The sequence below is a fragment of the Cydia fagiglandana genome, chromosome 19 (genome assembly GCF_963556715.1).
Source record: "Cydia fagiglandana chromosome 19, ilCydFagi1.1, whole genome shotgun sequence".
In the NCBI taxonomy this organism is placed as follows: domain Eukaryota; kingdom Metazoa; phylum Arthropoda; class Insecta; order Lepidoptera; family Tortricidae; genus Cydia; species Cydia fagiglandana.
The window spans coordinates 3,616,568-3,642,168 of NC_085950.1; the positions used below are offsets into that span (position 1 = coordinate 3,616,568).

Here is a 25,601-nt window from a genome sequence, read left to right on the forward strand (position 1 = left end):
ACACTATTTAATATTGTCACGTTTTATTCTGAATATTGTTTCGAATTGATTGATAATCTGATTAGATTTATTTTAGGTAATTTACTTGACAAAATACCTAATTATTTTGTTTGACTTAGTGTTTTGAAAATGTGTCACATTAAAAAAAATCTGTTAGACAACGCAACGGTTAATAAGAAACTGGAATAGATTTTTAATCGTTTTAACATAATTTGCGTTTATTCTCAACTGGGTGCCTAGCCAAGGTGACAATCGTTTGCAATACGATAACGAAACGCTTTGTGTGTCTTCCACTTTTCCATATTAGTGCGATAGTGACACTTGACAGTTGCGTTTCGTTCGCTACGGAGTGTTAACGATTGGCATGTTGTCTAGGCACCTTGAACATAATTTTAATTGGTACCCCGAGAATGTTGCCCCAAAAATATTAAACTAAATACTTTTCTGTGCTAAAGCCTACGCTTGCAGACGTATTTTTAATTTGTTACATATTTATAGTGTGTAGGGCTTAATCGTTATGTTACCTAATACAACCGGGTATACAGTCATTAGCAGAAATAGCTAAGTGAGCGAAACGTTCAAAATGATCACACACGCTTCTACAGATGTGGTGCGTAGTTGTTTTCCATCGTATTTTGTCGGAAACGTTCGTATTTGTCATGCTACTTCAGGCAATCTCAGTACTTTTACGGAGACTGACTGAATTAGCAAGACACGTTCGTACGTTTCCGTGAAAATACGATGGAAAATAATTATGCACTACATCTGTACTATTTGATGATAAAGTTATGTTTAGAATTTTTTAACACCAGTTATTTCTACTATTGATTGGACGTAGTTATTTTTTTACTCTTTATTTTTTTTCTGTAAACAATACAATGATTATATTATCGTTATTTGTTATGATCAATAATTGTAATTAATAAACTATAGTTTATCGTTACCTATAGGTATTTCTTAAACATGAGATTAATTAAATGTAATTAAGTACTTAATTTAATTGATGTTATTACAAACAAATAATTTATCTAAAATGTTATTTTTATTATAGTCTTATTGAAAGATTTTAAAACTTTTTCAATGTAAAAAATATAATGCAAAAATAATAGTTGTAAATATCGCTTGCAAAAACTCCTACAATAATTATCAGATTTTGTAGGAATGCCTATTAAAATATGGATTTAATTCAATGGATTTGATAGATTAAATCTAATGTTTAAAATAATAAAAACAATGTGATTTTCATAGTTTATCTTACATAATACTCAGAACTTAAAATACTCATTATATAAAATATTTTGATTTAAATTTTGTGAAAACATAGTAGATTGAAGTGCCAATGTTTTTACATATTCAATCCAAAATTATTGTAAATACCGCTTAGCCAAAAATAATTAAAATAATTATATATAGGGTACATCGCCAATTACTAGCCACCCCCCAATTACTGGCCACTTAATTTGATTTCTATTTATAGGTGAACAAAGTTCATTTTAGTATATAAGGTACGAAAATCCAATTATTAGCCAGTTTTCAATTACTGGCCACCTATTCCAAAAATGAATTCTATTTACAGATAAATAAAACTCATTTTCAGTATAAGGAAAATGGCCAGTAACTGAAATTTATCCACAACCCACTCGTTCAATAACTGGCCGCCTCTTACAAAAATGAGTTCTATTCACCTATACACAGAATTCATTTTAGTATAGGTGGCCACAGTAATTGAAAACTGGCTAATAATTGGCGATGTACCCTACTTTAAAGTAAAATGTGTAGTTATTAAAAATTAAGTGAAAATAATTACAATATGTAATTATTTTAGGAGATCGTAGTACGTAATTAAAATTAGATCTCTACTCAATGCCACGCACAAATATTTGGAAATATTTAAATTTATTAATTTAGCCCAAACTCAGTTCTCATTTATCGAATTATTTTCATCACGTTCTCAGTTTATGTAGTCACTTGATATTTCGAATTACTTAATGTCCCAGTTATACATATTTTATTCTCGAAGTATTGTAATAATAAAACATACATTTTAAAACTTATTGTAACTCATAAAACATACATTTTAAAACTTATTGTAACTCATAAAACATACATTTTAAAACTTATAGTATAATTTTAAAATTTTAAAAATACACAATTAATTAACCACTGAGAATCTGAACTTGGGCTAAAACGTTTAAAACTAAATTCTATTTCATGCATATCAGAATCGTCGCATATCTTTTTACTTAAAGATTTTGTGTACTTCCATATTTTTAATCGCGTATACGGCTCGCAAGGAGCTTATAACATAAGTAATATTGAATTCTGTCCCATTGGAAACAAAAAAATAAATATAAGAGAAAATTACTAATTGTTGCTTTATTTTAAAAGTATTTTATACCCCTATTCCTAAACTCATTCTATTAATCAGAAATATTATTATTCATTTATTCATAACTATTGACTGCCCGATCTTCACCCATCCTTTCGAGATGGCCAAGCCAGCGGAGACGATGCGGCCAAAAGGGCCTACTTGGGTCGACCAACTGGGCACCGTCCTGTTGGTCGTCCTAAATACCGTTGGGCAGATAGAGTGGAGGCAGATCTCCGTGAGCTAGGCGTCGGCGAAAGCTGGCGGGATACCGCTCTGGATCGATCAAAGTGGCGTGCTCTTGTGTTGGAGGCCAAGACTCATTTTGGGTCACCGCGCCAACAAAGTAAGTAAGTAAGTATTCATAACTATGCATGATGACAGATAGGCCAAAATAGCCACTAGTTGGGATCCCCAGGGTAGTGGCAGAGGCAGACCGAGAAAGAGATGGCGGGACGACTTGGATGCGTTCCAGCGGGATTGGGGGGATCTTGCTCAGCACAGGCACAAAATAAATAATAGTACTGTACAGAAAAGAAACTTCCTACAAAACCGAAGTTTGACAAAGGTTCAGGGTCGAATCATGCTGTCCCTTTCTAATATATGGCACTATCCTATGGCTATATTCGCTATGTGCACGACTGGTGCTGCCCTCATTTTGTCGGAATTTCTACGTTAAATCTTATGGAGTAAAATTAGTTCAAGCGGCTGCCGCTAGTACTAATGTTGGACATTCCATAAGATTACCTGTGTTTGTGACGATCAGCGCCACCGACTTCGCACGTTCCCAATAGGGTTGTCAAAATTCAAAAGTCATAATCCTGTCTGTGGTCGTGCACGCAAAGGGACGCCAAGATGTGTCAACCCTAATAATTCCTCGGAGCAATGCAAAGCCGAACGGAGCCGAGTTTGACCGAAGGGAAGAGTACCCCTGGCACAAGGAGGATTGGAAAGGGAGAGAGGAGGCCTTTGCCCAGCAGTGGGACACACACATAGGCTAATATTTTTTTTTATCGTAACGGAACCGTTTGTACGCCACGCATATCGTGCGCGGCGCGTCATAATAAACCTTGTTAGAATGCAAGAAGGTTTATATTAGGCTGCAGCCACGCGTTTTTATTTGTTACTAATGTTACTATGTAGGTAGGTAGGGATATTTGTTACTTAGTTACTAATGTTATGTACATTATATATGATTACCTACGTGTTGCATGTAAGGTGCAATAATGTCTGAGCGAGGTGCATCCTTTATCTTTTTAGGGTCCCGTACTCAAAGGGTAAAAACGGGACCCTATTAAGTACTAAGACTCTGTCCGCCTCATCCGCCTGTCTGTTTGTCACCAGGCTGTATCTCATGAACAGTGATAGCTAAACAGTTGAAATTTTCACAGATGATATATTTCTGTTGCCGCTATAACAGCAATTATAATAAAAAGTACGGAACCCTCGGTGGGCGAGTCCGACTCACGACACGGTTTTTTTTTGTTGCCATTATTATAGTTTAATAATCTGACCTACACCTACATAACATACCCAATTCATAGATGTTAAACCAAATTATATACCTAAGTCTAGTTCGAGCAACAATAATTCTAAAAGTGGAAACTGTTATGGCTTATGTTTATGATATATTTGTTTGAAACCTTTTTTTGTTAAGTACCGTAAAATGGGGTGAGTAGGTGCAAAACTGACATTTAAAGTTCGATAACATTTTATTTTTACATATGCAAACTGAATGGTGTAATGTTGCAGTCAAAAGTGTGAACTGGTCAAAAGAACTTTTAACCGACAAAAACAGGCAAAACTGCTTTTGACTGAGCATGTTGGTCAAAAGTAGTTTTACCTGAAAATCATACCTATTTCTGGTAGCAGTTTCGTTTTTAGAGCGTAGCAAAACAAAAATAAACCCTAACCTACCTATCTCTCTCGGGAACAGTTTCGTTTTTTGGGCGTAGCAAAAAACAAATAACCCTAACCTACCTATCTCTGCGAGTACTTTTGACTGATAGTAACAGTCACAATTACTATTAACCAATGATTTTCACACTGAAAACAATGATTTTCAATGATTTTCAAAGGATTGTATGTTACGGATTTAAAGTTTTCTGAGATGAGATAGGTTTGTAACCGCCTTGATGAAGGTTTGAAGTCTAAAAGTAAATAATTACTTAATTCAAAGTGAGTATTACCTATTACTATTATTTATTTTACCCAAGCGAAGCCGGGTTTTCATCTAGTATATATATAGTGTTCCGGACGTCTGTATTTTAATTTTAATTTTATTTTGGGCAGTTCCATTTCATAACTTTGACGATAAACAGGAAATCCTACATCACCCCGTAGTAGTGCCTCGTATTTTGGAGTGAGTTGGGTTTTCATACAAAGGTGATTTTGGAAGATTGTTGGATCGATTTTTTTTTATTACGAGTATTATATAGCTTCATTTTAAATTGGAATAGGTACATTATTTTTGTAGCAGTTAGCCTTAAAATCCCATCTCACCCCCTTTCATCCCTTCTCTCCCTCCCCATTTATAACCCAACTCCCCCCGCGAACCCTACTCACCCCATTTTATGGTACCTACCCTATTAAATTTGTTTTCTAACAATCATTTAATACTAAAATAAATTGGCCAATAGAACTCTCACTTAATAAGTATATTTGTCGGAGCCTGACACCAGAAAGACGTATTGCAGCGTTATAGTTCATTATTTTAGACGCCTGTATAAAATCGATTAGCAATGTTGAGCTACGTATTATTTGGTTGTAACGAAATAAATAAAGTTGCGTAGAGAGTAACGCCGTCTATTGGCGCATTGTTGAAATTAAGTTGCGTAGAGAGTAACGCCATCTATTGGCGTGTTGTTGAACTACGATGACTGGTAGAAGGCTTTGGAACGTCAAGAGGTTTCTCTTGGGGGAGCGTAGACTGGTCAAGCAGGTTTGCCAACTTGACTGAGGCGGGAGCAGGGAGGCTCCGCCGCTGGCAGTTCTTCTTGATCGGACCGCGCTAGAGATCGGACGTTATCGTTAGCTAATACCTCGTGCCGTGCCTAACTCGCCACGTTCCTGAAGGCTTATACCTGAAGGATTATTCTGATAGCTTATAGAATCTAGCGTTCTTTAACCATTTAGCTAAGTGTTTTACTTCAAGTGTTATTTTGATTTCTTATGTTTCATTAGAAGCTTACTTTTGTGAAATAAAGAAAGGATGTGCTATGTGTTGTTTTGAAAAAATGTGTCCCTCTGAGTTTGTTGCCGGTCCCATATTGGGCTAAATCTTCTCAGGCCAGAGGCGTAGGGTTGGAGCCGACCAAGTTTGAATTGAATAAAGATTTGAACGGATTTATGTGATCTTTTTATTTCCAATTTAATCCGTTAGCATCTTAACAGTGATTAGTTCTTTTTATCATTTAGTACTGAAATATAGTAGGCGCTAGTATGGTTAACGAGTCCGAATTTTTATTTCATGCACTGGTAGTAATGATAGCATACTGGTTTAGCTGTGAAGTAATACATCCACACGCCCACCCGCCTTTAAGACCATCGGTACCCGAATCCGACATATTTAAAAAACCGGCCAAGTGCGAGTCGGGCTCGCCCACGAAGGGTTCCATAGCATTATATATCAAAAAATCACGTTTGTTGTATGAGTGGTATGGGAGCCCCACTTAAATATTTATTTGATTCTGTTTTTAGTAGTTTTTGTTATAGCGCCAACAGAAATACATCATATTATGTGAAAATTTCAACTGTCTCGCTATCACGGTTCATGAGATACAGTCTGGTGACAGACAGACAGACGGACAGTGCAGTCTTAGTAATAGGGTCTTGTTTTTGCCCTTTGGGTACGGAACCCTAAAAACAGAAATTAGTGACTTTAGTCATGCGTGGCATGGGCGTGGCTCACTCCGTGATATCGTCGCGTCGCTACAAGTACATGCGGCCCACACCAATTTTGGTGTCTAACCATAGTAGTACTACCGTACAGAGAGGACACTTCCTACAAAACCGCAGTTTGACAGCGATTCAGGGTCGAATCATGCTATCCGTTTCTAATGTATGGCACCATCCCTTTCGGCTATTTAGGGTTGTCAAAATTCAAGTGATTATCTTATCTGCGGTCGTGCACGCAAAAGCACGTCAAGTGGTGTCAACCCTAATAATTGCTCGGAGCAATGCTGAGCCGAACGGAGCTGAGTTTACCCGAAGCAGCGTTGCCAACTTGGCATAAATGATGCCAGATCTGGCATATTTTCACTTGCTTTGGCACCAAAATTTTCCATTTAGCATCTGGCATATTTTTTAGCATAATTTAGTCTATGCCAAGTTTGCGCCAACTTGGCAGCAACAATATGCGTCATCGCCTTATGTGATTCATATTTTCATATGAATTTTGACTTTTGTGGACGGATGGACATCGACGGTCTATATAAAGTTGGTCAAGCAGATCTTGTCAGTAGAAAAAGGCATCAAATTTGAAAAATGTATGTGTTTTAAGTGTCTAATTTTAGCATTTTTTTAGCATTTTTCAAAAATCTTTGACATAATTTTGGCATAATCTAGACAATAGTCTAGCATTTTTTCAAAATCCGAGTTGGCAACACTGACCCGAAGTCCGGAGTGTCTCCCCACTGCCGCTACGGAACAGACGCCTGTTCGGGCTTGCGCCACCTAGCGGTCATATCTGTCGTAATAGACGCGTTTTGTTAGAGGGTGAACCTTCTGGTACCTAGTACTATTATTTATTCTGTGCTTTAGTTGTAGTACAATCATTTTATCAAAAAAACCGACCCTACCCGTGCTGAATAATTAGTTCTTGGATTTTTTTTCCTAGGTCCCTCTGGGGGGTCACTGGGACTGTAAATTCAAAAAGTAGACTGAATCACCCATACAACCATTTCTAGTCGCCGTTACGACGCGGTGTTGACACATCTTGTGTCGACACCGTCTGTTTCGGTCACAATTCCAGTCGCAGAGTCGTCGCCGTGTCGACACAGTTACCAGAAATGGGGAAGGGTCGACACATGACACAAAGTGACATAAAGTGTGGTCGCCGTGTGCACACATTGTTTCGGGTTTGCGACTACTTTATGCCAAAATCATTCGTTCATTCGTTCATTTTGCTCCTGTCAAATGGAAACTGTCAGATGGAAAAATAGTTAAATAAAAATAAGTGACACTAATACGCCATCTCTAAAACGGATTACAAGACGTAATTATATATTGTTTGCATTTATATTACAATAGGACTTAAATTATTATGGGGAATTAAACTGCTCGAGTGATTTGATAAACTAAGTGTAATATAATCAACGCGCCACCACATTGTTTTAGTTTAGCCGGAAATGATATTGTTTACTTCTCAGTGCCTGTGTTCATAACTACATTATTTGATGCATTTTTAGTACTTCGATGCGTATACTATACTTAAATAACAGAAATAACTCTTTACATACTACGAAACTTGTTAATTATGATGTATAAATATGGTTTAAGGCTGAGAAATATTGCAGTCACAAAGTAGTCGCAAATGTTTCGACTTTGTGTCGACTCTGTGTAGACACATGACACGCGCTGTCAAAAGTAATAACAAAGTTACTGGATTTGCAAAATGGCTCCTTGTGTTCATTTGTTTTCAGATATTCTCAAAGTGTAAAAATGCCGTGGTCAGAGATGGGACTTAATAGATTAACTGTTTATTCGACTAATTAATGGAATAAAAAAAGTTAATCCTCAAATTTTAATCGCGATTAGTTTAGTCGACCTAACATAGATTGAAATTGAATTAATCTGAATATTAATCGAATAAATTATCGATTAAATCTCGGTTGGAAGTTGACAGGGGGCCATTTTTGTACGTAAAAATAATAGAAATGTCTTGCATGCAGATGGTAGCCAAACACTTTGTTTTTGATTTATAGGTTTTAGGGAGTGCCGATTTCGAAAATGATGACCATTTTGGAATCCAAAATGGCGGCCATGCACTGTGTCATAAAAGTCGTCATGGATGTCGTTTTATACGTTTTAGGGGACCCCCATTTTGAAAATGATGACCATTTTGGAATCCAAAATGGCGGCCATGCACTATGCCATAAAAGTCGTCATGGGTGTCGTTTTATAGGTTTTAGGAGGCGCAGATTTCAAAAATGAGGACCATTTTGGATTCCAAGATGGCGGCCATGCACTACGTCATAAAAGTCGTCATGGATGTCGTTTTATAGGTTTTAGGGGGCCCCGATTTAGAAAATGATGACCATTTTGAAATCCAAAATGGCGGCCATGCACTATGTCATAAAAGTCGTCATGGGTATCGTTTTATAGGTTTTGGGGGGCGCAGATTTAGAAAATGATGACCATTTTGGATTCCAAAATGGTGGCCATGCACTATGTCATAAAAGTCGTCATGGGTGTCGTTTTATAGGTTTTAGAGGGCGCAGATTTCGAAAACGATGACCATTTTGGATTTTAAGATGGTGGCCATGCACTATGTCATAAAAGTCGTCATGGGTATCGTTTTCTAGGTTTTGGGGGGCGCAGATTTAGAAAATGATGACCATTATGGATTCCAAAATGGTGGCCATGCACTATGTCATAAAAGTCGTCATGGGTGTCGTTTTATAGGTTTTAGGGGGCGCAGATTTCGAAAACGATGACCATTTTGGATTCTAAGATGGTGGCCATGCACTATGTCATAAAAGTCGTCATGGGTATCATTTTATAGGTTTTGGGGGGCGCAGATTTAGAAAATGATGACCATTTTGGATTCCAAAATGGTGGCCATGCACTATGTCATAAAAGTCGTCATGGGTGTCGTTTTAAAGGTTTTAGGGGGCGCAGATTTCGAAAACGATGACCATTTTGGATTCCAAGATGGCGGCCATGCACTATGTCATAAAAGTCGTCATGGATGTCGTTTTATAGGTTTTAGGGGGCCCCGACTTAGAAAATGATGACCATTTTGAAATCCAAAATGGCGGAAATGCACTATGTCATAAAAGTAGTCATGGATGTCGTTTTATAGGTTTTAGGGGGCCCCGCTTTCGAAAATGATGACCATTTTGGAATCCAGAATGGTGGCCATGCACTATGTCATAAAAGTCGTCATGGGTGTCGTTTTATAGGTTTTAGGGGGCGCAGATTTCGAAAACGATGACCATTTTGGATTCCAAGATGGCGGCCATGCAGTCATAAAAGTCGTCATGGATGTCGTTTTATAGGTTTTAGGGGGCCCCGCTTTCGAAAATGATGACCATTTTGTAATCCAGAATGGCGACCATGCACTATGTCATAAAAGTCGTCATGGGTGTCGTTTTATAGGTTTTGGGGGGCGCAGATTTCGAAAATGATAACCATTTTCTATTCCAAAATGGCGGCCATGCACTATGTCATAAGAGTCGTCATGGCTGTCGTTTTATAGGTTTTAGGGAGCGCAGATTTCGAAAATAATAACTATTTTGGAATCTAAGATGGCGGCCATGCACTATGTTAAAAGTCGACATGGATGTCGTTGTATTGGTCATGGTTATCATTTTCGAAATCTGCTCTTCCTAACACCTATAAATCAACATCTATGACGGCTTATATGACAAAGTGCACGACAGACATCTTGGAATCCAAAATGGTCATCATTTTCGAATTCTGCACTCCCTAAAACCTACAAAACGATATCCATGACGACTTTTATGACAAAGTGCACGGCGCACATCAAACATCATCAAACTGGTCATCATTTTCGAAATCGGCACTTCCTAAAACCTATAAAACGATATTCATGACGACTTTTATGACAAAATACGTAGCCGCCATCTTGGATTATAAAATGATTATCGTTTTCGAATTCTGCACTCCCTAAAACCTATAAATCGACATCCGTGACGACGCAAGTTATCTTTATTTTCAGATCTAACAAATTGCTACAGAATACAAAGGACAAAAAAAGAAGCGAGGAGGTAATGAAACAAGCAAAAATACAGTTGATTCCTCGACGCGATTGGATGCTTCTTAAATTGTGTCCAGATTTTTTTGTCATAAAAGTTTTTATTTTTCACATATTGCTCTCACAAGTTCCGTGACATTTCGACCTTGTAATTTTTTAAGTAAATGTTTTTGTTTATCTATGAGGATCTCACTAGAATAATATAATCAAGGTATGTTTATATTTGATGATTGAAATAGTAACGCAAAATAAAATATATATTTGTGTCTTATATTCCTGCCGAAGACTTTTATTTTTCCTTTTCCTTCTACACAAGTTTGGACAAGTAATAAGAATTTAGGGCTCTCAATTTTATTTTGACTTCTACAGACTACAACAGTAAAGCTACGAAGCCATGTTTGGTATCGTTTTCGTATAAATTCGCAGTACTAAATTTAGTTATGGTATCACATTGACACCATTCCAAAGTAAAAACATATAAACTTACTAAAATACTTTCTTTTAAACTCCTCTTCACGCTTAAACTGCTGAACAGTTTTAATTTAAATTTAGTACACATATATTTTGAGTCCCGAGACAGGACATAATAAGTTATCTCAAAAATCAACCAAAGGTGTGAAATGAGGTGTAGGGGGGAATTCAGAATTGACTTCTTGAAGTTAATACTGTTTAATTTTAGGTTTGAAGTCATGTTTTTTTATCATTTTTAACTAAATCAAAGATGTAGAACATCCCAAATTTCATATAAATCGGTTCAGCGGTTATTGATTTCCCGTACAAATTTCCACGCCACTTTTCACACCTGCAAAAGATGTTTTTGGTTATAAAATCTATCCTTGACCTGTTCCGGGACGCAAACTATTTCTATACCAATTTTCAACGAAATCGGTTCAGCGGTTAAGCGTCAAGAGGAGTTTAAAAAAAACCGGCCAAGTGCGAGTCAGACTCGCGTATTAAGGGTTCCGTACATTAAGTCTCCGACTCGCGCTTGACTGCACATTTCTAATAGGTTTTCCTGTCATCTATAGGTAAAGAACTATTTTGTGTATTCAGACGGACAGACATACAGACGCACGAGTGATCCTATAAGGATTCCGTTTTTTGCTTTTGAGGTACGGAACCCTAAAAAGATTTTTTTTAATTTTGTGGATTGGTGTCAATGTGATACGTTAAATGGATTCAGCAACCCAGATTTATACGAAAACGATACCATACACGGCCTAGCACCTTCACTGATGTAGATATATCAAGATAAAAATTGAGAGCCCTAAATAAACTTTCAAGAGCGGATATCTCAAAAACTATTCAACATATCGAAAAAATTGACTGAATAAACCTGTAAAAAATTAAATTAACTTTCATTTTGTATAAGTGGCCATGTCGCTAAGATGCATAGTTTCCGAGATATAATCGAAAAACCGGATAATGGGACCTTCAAAGCCCCCTCTCTTCCCCCCGCTCAACGGCTACGGCCGGGGACTTTTGATATGTTCACCTCCTATTTTGTCCAAACCAAGTTACGGAGTCAAAAATTGTGTTCCGAGCATTTCCCTCTACAACTTTTTGGAGCATTCGTTGGCCGACCTAAGTAGCTTATTGCATTTCTTTAAAAACTTTTCTGTAAAAGGTTGACGGGTGTTGGGTGTTTATATGGTTTTGGTCGATTATTATCATTTGCATCGCCCATGATGACTTACTAGAATTACGAGCACACGAGACACTAATAATAGTTTGACAAACCTTGGTTTTCAAGAGGTATTTTATATTGACATTTGCTGTCACAAATTTGCTGTCAGATTTAGTCGCAAACCGCACGCAAAGTGCACACAAATGTGTCGACACCTTGTTTCGGAAAAGTGTACACACGGCGACGACACTTTGTTTCGAAACAATTCTAGACACATTGTGTGGACTCTGTTACGACACATTTGACATTTAGTTACCACTTTGATGATTCTGCGACTGGAATGGTTATATGGGCAGGCTCCTGCGTATATTCGAAAAACGGTTTTTCTTGAATAACTCGGCCATTTTTGATTTTACAGTAAAACCGTGAGGACAAAAATTGTAGGAAATTTGATTCTCTACAAGTTGATTCTCACAATTTTTCTTCTAGGATCGATATTATGGAAATTAAATTTGAAAAAAAGCGACAACTAATTATTCACGGGTCAAAATCTATAATCACTGTACTATTAGTAAGGTTCGCGTTCCCTTTCAATGCCCAAATAAGTTGAACTATGTTGAACTTATGGTAAAGCCTTTTCTGAACCCGATTTTGTAAGTATTACATATTTATAAACTCAAAAGGCTCCGCTGCAATAGCCCCAAGCTATTTATTTGACTGCTTTAAGCAACCGCCATTTAATCAAGTAAAATAATGACGCAACTAAAGGCTGTGAGTCAATCTGCCATCTATTGTCATTCTTAAACACATTCTGCCTGATCTTTTTACTTAACAAAAATCCATTACTGCTTAAAGTCATATGTTTTATACAAAGGTACAAGTATAACACGCAATGGAAAGTCAGCACAGTGATGCAGCCGTGAAAATGCATCGAAACCGGTTTTCGTAGTAACGGTACAGAACGTAGTTTTGAAAACTCAGTACCGCGCGATCTGCGCACAGCGCTGGCCGCATTTAAAAAAATCGAGCGTTTCGCGCCAAAACGTATTTGAAAATCGAACGTGTTTTTTTTTAATAGTGAAGTGTGTGTTTGGAAAGTGATTTTGAGTTTTTTTATTGTGGTCTCTGTTGACGTGACCGATAACGAAGGTGGGTTAATGGTTTTGGTCATTGTGGAGTTACTCGTTAATTTAGATAACATTCTTGGTACATGGAAGAGGCCTACCCGCAACTAATTTTAAACGATATTGTACAGTTCAGTGGTTAATTTATTGTTCTAATTATAACTAGCAATTTAATTATGCTAGTTAATTCCATGTAGCAACGGAAGGGTACATTAATTAGAAAATTGTAAGTAATTAAAGAAGAAAAACATCAATTTATTCTATCTGCGGAGTAAATTAAAGAAACATGACAATATAATTATGTACATACCTACATAAGTTATCATAACAGTACCTAATTAATGAATTACAAAAAAATCAAAGAAAACTTCGTTAGGTAGGTAGTTTATAAAAAGGGTTGGCATTTGAATCACGCATTATGGGGAGGGGGGGAAGGGTGTCATTTTTTAGGATGGCTTCGCGTCGGGTCCTCCTAGGCACCATTATATCGGATTATTGGCGCTCTCACTGCTTTCGAGCGCCAAACTACCTCGACAGAAATGGGTGCCTTTCAACCCTTGGTTAACAATCTACTATTTTCAACTAAAAGACACGTCAAGATCGCGTAGTCTTTTTATAACTAAAAATACAAACTATAAGTGTAGTGCAGTTTTTTTAGCGTTAGAAAAAGAATACGCGATCTTGACGTGTCTTTTAATTGAAAAACGCTTTTTAATAAACCGGGCAAGTGCGAGTCGAACTCGCGCACGAAGGGTTCCGTACCATAATTCAAAAAAAAAAATGCAAAAAAAAACGGTCACCCATCCAAGTACTGGCCACTCCCGACGTTGCTTAACTTTGGTCAAAAATCACGTTACGTTCACGTTGGGAGCCCCATTTAAATCTTTATGTTTTTCTGTTTTTAGTATTTGTTGTTATAGCGGCAACAGAAATACATCATCTGTGAAAATTTCAATTGTCTAGCTATCACGGTTCGTGAGATACAGCCTGGTGACAGACAGACGGACGGACGCACAGACGGACGGACAGCGAAGTCTTAGTAATAGGGTCCCGTTTTACCGTTTGGGTACGGAACCCTAAAAATCAGTTACTATTACTTATGAAAGTTATGAAAGCACAAGAATGTCAATAATCGTATATGATTCATAATTGTTACATATTTACCGTGACTTATTTTTCAAAAGTGTTTTTCAATAAAAAGACACGTCAAGATTGTTTACGTTTTTCTAATGCTAAAAAACCGGGCAAGTGCGAATCGGACTCGCGCACGAAGGGTTCCGTACCATAATGCAAAAAAAAAACAAAAAAAAGCAAAAAGAAAACGGTCACCCATCCAAGTACTGACCCCTCCCGACGTTGCTTAACTTTGGTCAAAAATCACGTTTGTTGTATGGGAGCCCCATTTAAATCTTTATTTTATTCTGTTTTTAGTATTTGTTGTTATAGCGGCAACAGAAATACATCATCTGTGAAAATTTCAACTGTCTAGCTATCACGGTTCGTGAGATACAGCCTGGTGACAGACGGACGGCCGGACGGACGGACGGACGGACGGACGGACAGCGAAGTCTTAGTAATAGGGTCCCGTTTTACCCTTTGGGTACGGAACCCTAAAAACGAACTAAGTATAACACTTATCAATGTGTAAATGAGGCATACACAGAATAAATACATATACATACATAAATACACACATAGATAGGATATTACCTACTTGAGAGGGCGACACGTGTTAACTGGTTAATAAATGCATTAGCTTATGCAACGGTCAACGTAAACTAATCACTTCCAGTAATATTCCGTTAGGGCACCTGATTTTACACTGATTAAAGATGTGTCCCGCCGAGTTTGTTGCCGGTCCCATATTGGGATACCCTCCTCCAATTGAGGGGGGACTTAAATCTTCTCGAGGCAGAGGTGTAGGGTTTTCATAAGCGCATTGTAATATGCCTACTTGAATAATAAACTGTGACGTTCCACGGAAAAAGGTACCTTATAGCGGCCGGCGCTTACGTCGCATAGCGCCGCAATAATATTGGAGCGGCGTTAATAATAGCGTAAGCGCCAACCGCCATAAGGTACCTTTACCCGTGGGACGTCACAACTATCTTTATCTTAACCTCTAGCCGCCCAGAGGCCAAAAGATCTCCCGTTCCATTCTAATTTGAACCTTTATTTTAACAAATCTAAATTGTATTTGTATTGGCAAGTTTTGATGTGTGGGCGGCGAGAGATTAAAGTATAAAATGTCAACAAACCAGTACAGTCAGCAGCAGGACTTGCTGAGCGGACCAGGTGTTCAAAACTATCTCGACGCGACTTTATGGTTAAGAGAATAAGAGCGTGCCAAGGTAATTTTGAACACCTCGCCCGCTTAGCAACTTTTGCTGCTGACTGAAACGCTTCTTCACGGAAACGTACGAACGTGTCTTGCTGTTCCAGTCAGTCTCGGTACAAAATGTACCGAGGTTGACTGAAGTAACATGACAAATACGAACATTTGCGAGAAAACGATGGAAAACAATTAGGAATGTACCGACTAGTCGGGAAAGCTGACTATCCGGCCTCATTTGTAGTCGGCGATTAGTCAGCAAAAATGGCCGATTAGTCGGCACTTTATAAGTGACAGGAAAATAGGGCAAAAATAAATAAACAGAAAATATTTACCATACGCTTTTCACATATTTTACCCAAATTCCTATTTGGGGTGCTTACGAAAACTTTTGTTTTAATTATTGACCGCTTGGTCGCTTTCTTGTCCAATTGTCCGGTTGTAATATGAAATAATATTTATAATATAAGGCTATATTTTTGCCTTAGGATTTTTTTTTTCAAGGTTACTATTTATAATATGACGAATAGCGCGACGAAAGGGGTAAAACGGTTGTTTTTAAGTGCATCTGAACCGAACTTAGAAGAAACTAATGATCCGGCCGACTAGCCGACTACGGCCATTCGAGCGCCGATTAATAGTCGGCTATGTCGGTACATCACTAAAAACAATTATGCACACATCTGTACGCGATCACCTACGGTCAGACGTCCCTAGCACGATGCTAATTCGCTTACAATGCTTATATAACTGACATAAGCGCCGTCCTTGCAGCGGAGCGTGGTAGGCATGCGGGCCAAGACCGCCGCGGGGTCGCCGATAGCAAAATACTGTTGTACAAAATATGATATGACGGCAAAGCCGCAAAAATATGTACATAATATGATATGACGGCATTTCCCCCTTTTTTGAGGGGTAGGCGCGGTAAGATCTTATGGCTACCGGGCCGTATCAGCTTTGTTTAACCTTAGAAACAATTGTGCCAAGCGGCATCGCCTGAGACAAAAGTGCATACTCGCTGCACTTACACCCTAATACAAGTTCGAAATTTTTTTAAATTTTGAAAGGCTTTATTATCTCAGAAACTATTGGATGTACAGAGACAATACTAGTGTGGTAATGTAGCAAATTTAGTCTACTTTAAAATCGCCTTGAGAAGGTATTATCAAAAACTAGTCTTTTAGGCTTATAATCGCCCGAATCTAAAAGAAAACCCAAATTTTCACGGCTTTTTCGATTTTGACAAAGTTGCATTCGGCGCTCGAGTTCACAAACTTGGATTATACATTGGGCCAACATCATAAATGAAAAAATCAGAAAATGACGCAAAAGAGCCACATTACAAAATTCGACAAAGTTACTGGATTATGATGAATTTCATCATTTTAGACCAAACGATAGGTATAAACTACGTGTTGTCTTCAGTAAATTTAAATATAGGTACCTACCTACCTATAATTACGTAATTAAATTTAACTAACATATATACATCTTAACATCTTACAAAGTCCAAACCAATGTTAAATCGCAAGCAATCACATTTACCTCAATGCCAAGGTTAACCACGTACGTGTAAGGAAAACTCGTAAAAACGTGAAAATCTTTATACCGCTGATCAAATTACAGCACAATATCACTGACTCTTAATACAATATGAATAAGGATGAATTTTGAACAATAGATGAGCGGAAACTAATTATTGAATCGAAATTGATAACTTTGTAAAACGCGTGGAAATTATGAGAATTCTACTGCGTAAATGAAAATTAACCCACTCTACACTCTTATGCACATAAGATTACGGTCTAATTTCCCATAAAGAATAAAGAGTAGACAGTTTCGGGATCGCATTTCTAACTTTGTCGAGCATGAGAGAAAAACGTTAGTTTTTTTTGAATTTCGAACTATCGCGCGTTTAAAACAATGGAGCTAAGAAATAATTTGCAACGACAGATGGGTTCGAGTTATTTGTCGGGCGTATTTAGTAAGTTGGCGTGAAAAACTGTGTTTTTTGGCGTGTATTGTTGTTTTTGCATGGCGTGTGGCGTTGTAGTGAAAGCTAAATTGGATAATTGTTGCTTGTACGGCTTATTGAAGCTATCTGGTCTAATCAGCTCGTTTGTAGAGCTGATTATATATAGAATCTTTTATCTGCGTTTAGTTGACTGCATTTCAAAGGTTGACAATATTTGCTTACAAAAAAAATATAGCCCATAAATTCGTGTGTTGTTTTTGAACACGAATCTAAAATGAGGCTTACTCTGAAATATAACTGTAGTGTGCATAGGGGAAGTCAATAACATCATGTATTTGAACATTTTATAAGTGCGAAAGAGGCGGACTACAAATGGAAAAACTTGATTTCCTCGCTTCATAGCGGCTGCTAGCGGCCGCTTGAATGTACCAAACTTAAGTCGTAAAGGTCAGCGGACGGCGTAACGGGTCATTAGATATTCTAACCTTTTCCAATAAATTTAATTAAAATCACCAAAAAATCCAACCTACGCTCGAGTCAGATCAAGCGAACTTTGTTTGGCATTTTCAATGCCAAAGTGTGACAACGTCATCATTAATGTCAAATTTCTATGAAAAAACTACATTTAAAATGACATCCCCTTGTTCTATTCTAATCACTGCAAAGTTAGCTTAGACGGACTCTCATTAATGATGACTTACGTTAGACCGGGCCGTGTCCGGGCCGGAGCGTCCGGAGCTTACTTTTCTATGACAAGACAAGCAATCACGTGATGCTTCCCGTAAGAAAACGATGCACCGGAAGCTCCGGCCCGGACACGGCCCGGTCTAACGTGAGTCATTCTTTATAAGGCACGTTAGCACCTAAGTAATAATCAGTAAGATCTGTATACCTCTCGATAACGAGCGAAGGCCACGAACCGCATTGTCCAACCGGTTTACATAACAATGCTGTGACGTCACCAACTAGATAATTCTAACGACCTTTTACCTTACAACCTAGGACACATTCCGTTTCTATCGCTCAAATCATAATCATAGCAAGAGCGATAGAGACGGAGACGATGTTCGAATTTCAATGTTCCCGCGCCTCCCTATATTAAAGCGCGTAATGGAATGAGTTTACCCAATTCTTCGTTAGATGTCGCGGTTACTTGCTGAGCGATTCCTACATCGCGCAAGCGTTTGTTTTACGGTGATGGTATATAAGGTTATTGTAATTTTAAGTTCTTTAAATTTTAGGGTAATGAGAAATAGGGCCGGATTTTTTGCGGCCGACTCAGATTTCCATGTTAAAAAAAAATACAAAAAAAAAGTTCTTTAAAGTTTTTAGGGTAATGAGAAATAGGGCCCGATTTTTCCGACCGACTCAGATTACTAAGTAAAAAAAAAGTTCTTTTCTCCAATATGCTCGGAAATGTTCACCTTACTGTAGCAAAAATAGTACGGGAAGTTCTTCGTTAATGTCAAACTCTAACTAAAAAACATCAAACTATCGCTGTCCTGTTCTAGCGGACGGGAAGTTTTTTACTTTTTAATAATAAAAAACGCAAACAGCCAATTATTATTGCCGCGAGCCGCTTCTACACGACCCGATCAGCTATCATTTCACGTGTATGATCGTGCGAATACTGCTTAATAAAATCAAAGATTATATATTTTTTTTAAATCTCATCCGTGTTCATAAAGCTTACATAGTTTGTCAAAGGACTTTCTCATTTCAAACATAGACAAAGAGAATCATACTATCTTTGTCTTACACTAGTACTAGCACCCAAAAGAAAAGGATGGGTGTAGTTTTCCTTGTTCTTACTGACTGAAAAGTTGGTTTGACAAACTATATTGCGCAATTATATTGAATGAACGAATATTGAATGGTACTGAATGGCAGAATAAGTTTGTGCCTTTAACTTTTAAAAATTAATTAAAGAGGGAAATTGTTTTTGACATTTTGGATGTGAAGGTTTGATTTGAGTGATGCTTGATGCTTAAATAATAATTATTTTAGCTTATTTCCTCGCATGTTTGGAGAAAAGCACTATATATGCCTCGGCAGGAATAGCAATTCGTGGATTCGTCTTCTTTGTCGGACTCCGCTTCGCGTCGTCCGACAAAATCGAAACTCATCCACGAATTGCCCTTTCCCGGCCTCTGCAATAATGTACTATTAATCCAAGGGTAAAAAATAATAGGACCGGTGTGGTATGCAAATATACAGGGTGTCCCAGAATTCGATGTCAAGCCGTAAACGGATGATAGACCAAGTCATAACAGTTATCATAAAAATACAAAAAAAAATCCAACCCATGTTCTTTAAAAATTATGGTCACTTTAAAAATTCACTAAAAAATCCACATCCTGTAATTATTCAAGATTACACAATAATAAAAAAATTAGAATAAATTATGGATTTTTTAGTGAATTTATAAAGTGACCATAATTTTTAAAAAACATGAGTTGGATTTTTTTTTGTATTTTTATGATAACTGTTATGACTTGGTCTATCATCCGTTTACGGCTTGACGTCGAATTCTGGACACCCTGTATACATAAGTACATACCTATACATAGTATACCTACATACGTACATGTATGCCTCGTCAAACCCATCAAAGCGAGCGAGCGTGACGCACAACCAATTATACTAATACCTCCATTTGACAACCGCACAAAAACAGATCCTGCTCGTAATTGGACTCGTGGTTTTATCATTGTTAGTGTGATAAGTATGGATTTACTTATTAAAAATAATAACTCCCCCCTCCCCCCCCCCCCCACACACACACACTAGCGTCTTTGGGATCATCCATTAATTACATCACACGTTTAGGGGGAGGGAGGGGGTCAAGAAAATGTGACATATTGTGACATGGCGGAGGGGGGAGACACAAACTTTGTGACGTCACTTTAACTTCATCAGTAACCGAAAATTTATTTAAATTATTTTATTCGCTGTACATTTAAATAACAAGTTTTTAAAACGATAATCGTTTTTATTCGTTTAATTTTCTTTCCTAAGCAGTTTTGGGTTATAAAATTACTAATATTTATATCGTCAAAAATATTTTGATAAAATATTAATAATACTTAGGTACTTACTTAATTCGATTTGGCGATTTCGTAGAAAAAATGTGACGTCACACTAGGAGGGAGGGGTTTGCCTAATGTGACCAAGTGTGACAAGGAGGGGGGGAGGGGTCAAAAAACCTAGAAATTCGTGTGACGTAATTAATGGATGACCCCTTTTGAGCGTCGACGTTTAGTCAGCGCTATGGAAAATGGCGTCGCAGCGCAGGCCCCCTAGCCAAGGTTACAATCGCTATCGCTTCGACAACGAAAAGCATTATGTATCTCTATCACTCTTCCTCATTAGTGTGACAGTGACAGTTGCGTTTCGATCGCTACGGAGCGTTAGCGATTGGCATCTTGGCTACGCGGCCAGGCCCCCTAGCCAAGGTTACAATCGCTATCGCTTCGACAACGAAAAGCATTATGTATCTCTATCACTCTTCCCCATTAGTGTGACAGTGACAGTTGCGTTTCGATCGCTACGGAGCGTTAGCGATTGGCATCTTGGCTACGCGGCCTGTTGCGCCAACGTACCGTCGAACAGCAGACATAATAGAGTTGACTACACTAGACACCAACGCTCTGGAAACGCTAGCACAAAACATATAGGTACAGAAATCAATCTACATACAAAGCGCGCTCGAGCAACGCACACATAGACACTGCTCACGGACACGATATCTCGGACCGGTTGGGACCATTGCGAGCGCGAGTGCCATCCGCTTGAGACGCGCGTCTGTGAACTTTTTTGTGTAGTAATGGAGAAACAAAAAAAAAAGTTATTATAACTGTACAGTGGACGGTTGTCTAAATTCAACATTAAACGGTGAATTGTCATTTTTTAAGCTACCAGTGGTTTCAGAGAGAATGCGAATGCGAATTTATTACATTGTACATGAGAATGCAAATTTATTACACTTTATAATATAATAATCGTGCATTTCGCCAATCTTGAAATCATCGCAAGATAATTCTGTGACAAATTTGTAATATAACAATGACATTAAAATTAAAATACCTATTTGAGTTATTAATGTTATTATTAATTTATATTTCCATTCTTCCCGTTTCATCCTCAACAATAAATCAAACAACTAGATACGAGATACGTTACGATAGATACGAGTGCCACTACCACGATAGTTTTTGTGCATAAGCAATAGTTCGCAACCCTAGAGCGACCGCCGAGCGTAGGTATGAAAAGTAAAGTACATACATGTGATTGACTTCTGTTCCTATCTGTTTTGTGACGCTAGTATGGTGTGGCCACTTGTATATGCGTACGCGCCATCGCTGGCCCACTACCTTTGCTGTGCGGACGAAAAACCGACACCGCGGCCATCGCATCGTCATCCCGCCACGCCATAAACCATACACCACTACCCTCTCTACACGCTGGCCCAGCTTAGTAGGCCAATATGATGGCCCATTGTGTAGAGGTGCCAAAAGGACGCCCCATACTAGCGTCTCCAAAGCGTCTGCGTCTAGTCTAGTCAACTCTATGGCTGCTGCTCGACGCAACGTGGCGTAACTGCGGAGCGACGCCATTTTCCATAGCGCTGACTAGACGCCGACGCTCAAAAGACGCTAGTGTGGGGTCTCCATCAGACACAGATGTACAGTCGCCATCAGATATATCGGAGCGGCCGTGGAGCTCAATAATATCTGTACACACGCTCTAACGCCTTAGTAATATTTGACAAATTGGTTGAAAAAAAATCCAAATTTTAGAAAGAAAGAAAGAAAATACATTTATTTACGTCAACCAACCAGTTAAATTACAAATTTTATATCGAGACATAGACGTTAAATGTAATGTAATGTGATGTAATTAATGGACGACCCCTCAGGAGCCCGTAAGGTTCGAGTTCAAGATGTGAGGACAAAAAATTGTTTTGAAATATCATAAAGAATGAGTTATAGCGCCGATACAACAACATCCAAACAATTCATAAATATTTGCTTTATTTACGATTTAAAATATTCATAACAATAATATGTGTGAAATAATAAACTTGTCTGTACCCAGAGTGTAAATTTCATTCTATTGCGTGACGTGACGTTTACGACATAAACATAAACATAATTTATTAAAAAAAACACGTATTTCATGGTTACATTCTTACCGGGTGTGGCCTGTAATATGAGCAAAAAATTAAACTGTAGGCTGTAGGGCAAACCTGTGGCTATTCGGTGATACTTGGTTATCCGGTGATAGTCAGTTTTAATGTGTTTTATCCGCGTTACCTGGTAATTATATTACTTGAAACCATATTACACCACATTAGTCACATCCATAATATCTCTTAAACATTGTTTTAAGCAATAAAATTACCGGGTAACTCGGCTAAAAGACAATAAAACTGACTATCACCGAATAATTACGTATCACCGAATGGCCAAGGTTTGCCCTACCCCTCATACTGACCAACATTTATTCAGCGACTTTTAAAAATAACTTATGGTGTCATTTTTAATACACTTTAAAGTTTATTCTAAGACGCAATGTATTGCGAATTTTGTTATGATTAAGGAGTGACAAGCAACGTCAATCACAATGATATGGCGTGGCGATGGCGTCCATTGAAGATACTATTTATTTTGGATGAAAAATAGGGAGTCTATATATACTTCATAATTTTTAAAAGTTGTTGAACAAAAGTGTTACCGTTTGAGGAGTACAATCTATGTTTTAATTATTTGCTCGTGTTACAGGCCACACCCGGTATAAAAAAAAACTTAAATATAGTGATAGTTTACATGTGCCTGAACTAGGATTCCCTGTGTTTCAGGCGTGAAATATGGCAAACATTGTTCAAGCAAATTAATTTAAACTTACAAAAAACACATTATAATTTAGCAACTTAAGACGAAACGGGAGCTGAGCTAAAAGTCAATTTTGAGATTTCAAGCTGAATATACCCGTCGCTCTGACGGGGCGTAACCGCGGCGTGAGAGACTGTATTTGTATGTGTAATGCACGCACACAGACGCGTGCGGTGCGCCCGTACTCGCGCTGGCGCGCACCTCACTGATTGCAATTTGCATTGCCACTTTTTGTTACTGCTACTTGTAGGGTAATTCGCCAGTAACTGGCCACTTTTAATAACTGGCCGCCCTAAACTAAAAATGAATCCTATTCACCTATAAACAGAATTCATTTTAGTATAAGGTTTCAATAACTTCAATAACTGGCCACTTTATACTAAAATTAATTCTATTTATAGGTGAATATAATTCATTTTTGGTTTGGGGTGGCCACAGACGAATTACCCTATTGCGATTGAACTTTTTTACTTACCCGGCTTACGTTTACGGAACTCGATATCAAATAGGGTAATTCGCCAGTAACTGGCCGCCCTAAACTAAAAATGAATTCTATTCACCTCTATACAGAATTCATTTTAGTATGTATAAGGTTTCAATAACTGGCCACCTTATACTAAAATGAATTCTATTTATAGGTGAATAGAATTCATTTTTGGTTTGGCGTGGCCAGTTACTAATAGTGGCTTGTTACTGGCGAATTACCCTATTTATGTACTTAGTGGTTAATACTAGTATCAAGTAAGTTTTTTTTTTTCAATAATGCTCAAAAACGAAGTATAGACATGACAAATATAAATATTAACGTCTTTGTAAGGCAGGATTGGACATTCTATAGAGTAAGTGTAAGTGTATGAAACAACCAATTCAGCTAGGACTAGGGAATGCTATCTAGATCTCGCAATTTCGAGATCTCGCTAGATCTCGCACGTATTTTCGGAATTTAACCTAGTTGACAGGAAATCTCGATATATGCAATCTCGGTCGAGATCTCGATTAATATATTCGAGATCTCGAACAATACTGAAAGTGAAATACTTTGTTTTAAGTAATATATGCCCTTAGATTCATGTTGTTCAGGCAGTGCTATTGTGTGTCCGGCTTTAGCTCTATTATTGTTACGCAGTTTCTAAGTAAAGGTAAATAGTGGTTTAACATCGATAGCATTTCATAGAAGTAAAGTAAAAATTAAAATTGATTTTATGTTAAATATTTAATTTGTTGTTGTTACTTTCAAAATATAACATGAGGTACCTTAAATAAGTAGTATGTCGGCGGCATATCGTAAAATCGTAATCCTTGGCGTATCATGAAACGCCACCATTTCCTGATCTAATATTAACCCAAGCATATCACGATCTTCCTTATGAAAGAGACGGCAGATCCATCAGAGCAATGCATTCTTTGATATTCCTAGCTTCATAGCGGGCGCATTGTAAAATAATTGATCGAGAAATCATATACATATTTTCAATGATTTTGTAAATGACTACAGTTATGACTACGGTTATTAGAAACCAATTATAGTATGTTTAATATTCTTTCTAATGGTATGCATCACCAATTGATCAGTAAAATAGAACCCGAGAAATAATGATCAGTTGAGGTCGGTCGCCCGCCATTTACGTGACGGAACAAAATTCATCATTACTTTGTTATATGTATAATATCATACATCAATAAAACTTATGTTTTTGGAAAGTTAATGAAATTTTTCGTATATTTTATAATAACATTAATTCCGGTAAAGTTATAATTTATTGAGTTAGACGCATGTTTTGTCAGTACTTATGCCATCCATGCACGGTAAAAAATCATATATTTTAAATATTTTGTAAATGACTACAGTCATGACTACTGTTATTATAAAACAATAATTGCACGTTTAATACTCTTTCAAACGACATCTCACACGAACCGATCGGTCCCATTAGTCCCATAGGACTAAAGACGTGAACAAATATCAGTGCTGGTCGGCCGCCCACTTTTTCCTTCCTTTTTTTCGACACGTCCCCCCCCCCCTCCATAAAATAAAAACCGGTTTATTCATATTCTGGAGACCACGAGGAACACGTCCATACCAGTTTTAGGTATTTAGAAGAAATCGTGAAGGAGACGACTTTTGTTTAATTTGCCTATAGACTATAGGAATATCAGAATATCACACCTTGAGGTTTGCGCAAAATGGCTGGTGTTCGCTAGGCAGATCATGAAATGTCGGCGTTTCATTATATTCCTAGGAATATCTCGATACGCCCGATTTTACGATGTCTATATCTATGGAATTCTTAGAGATTATTGATTAAAATAACACATTTTTAGTTACTTTGTCAAATTCGATC

The 25,601-nt window shown here is 37.6% G+C and overlaps 1 protein-coding gene across 1 annotated transcript in view; it reads left to right on the top strand.

Annotated features, from left to right (window-relative positions):
* The first annotated feature begins 12,926 nt into the window (after positions 1-12,926).
* The window catches only part of LOC134673900 (rhophilin-2-B), a 181,250-nt gene continuing 168,575 nt past the window's right edge, over positions 12,927-25,601 (top strand). The window contains exon 1 of the mRNA XM_063531954.1: positions 12,927-13,083. The gene's annotated coding sequence lies outside the window, so the exon portion shown is untranslated. The remainder of the gene's footprint in view (positions 13,084-25,601) is intronic.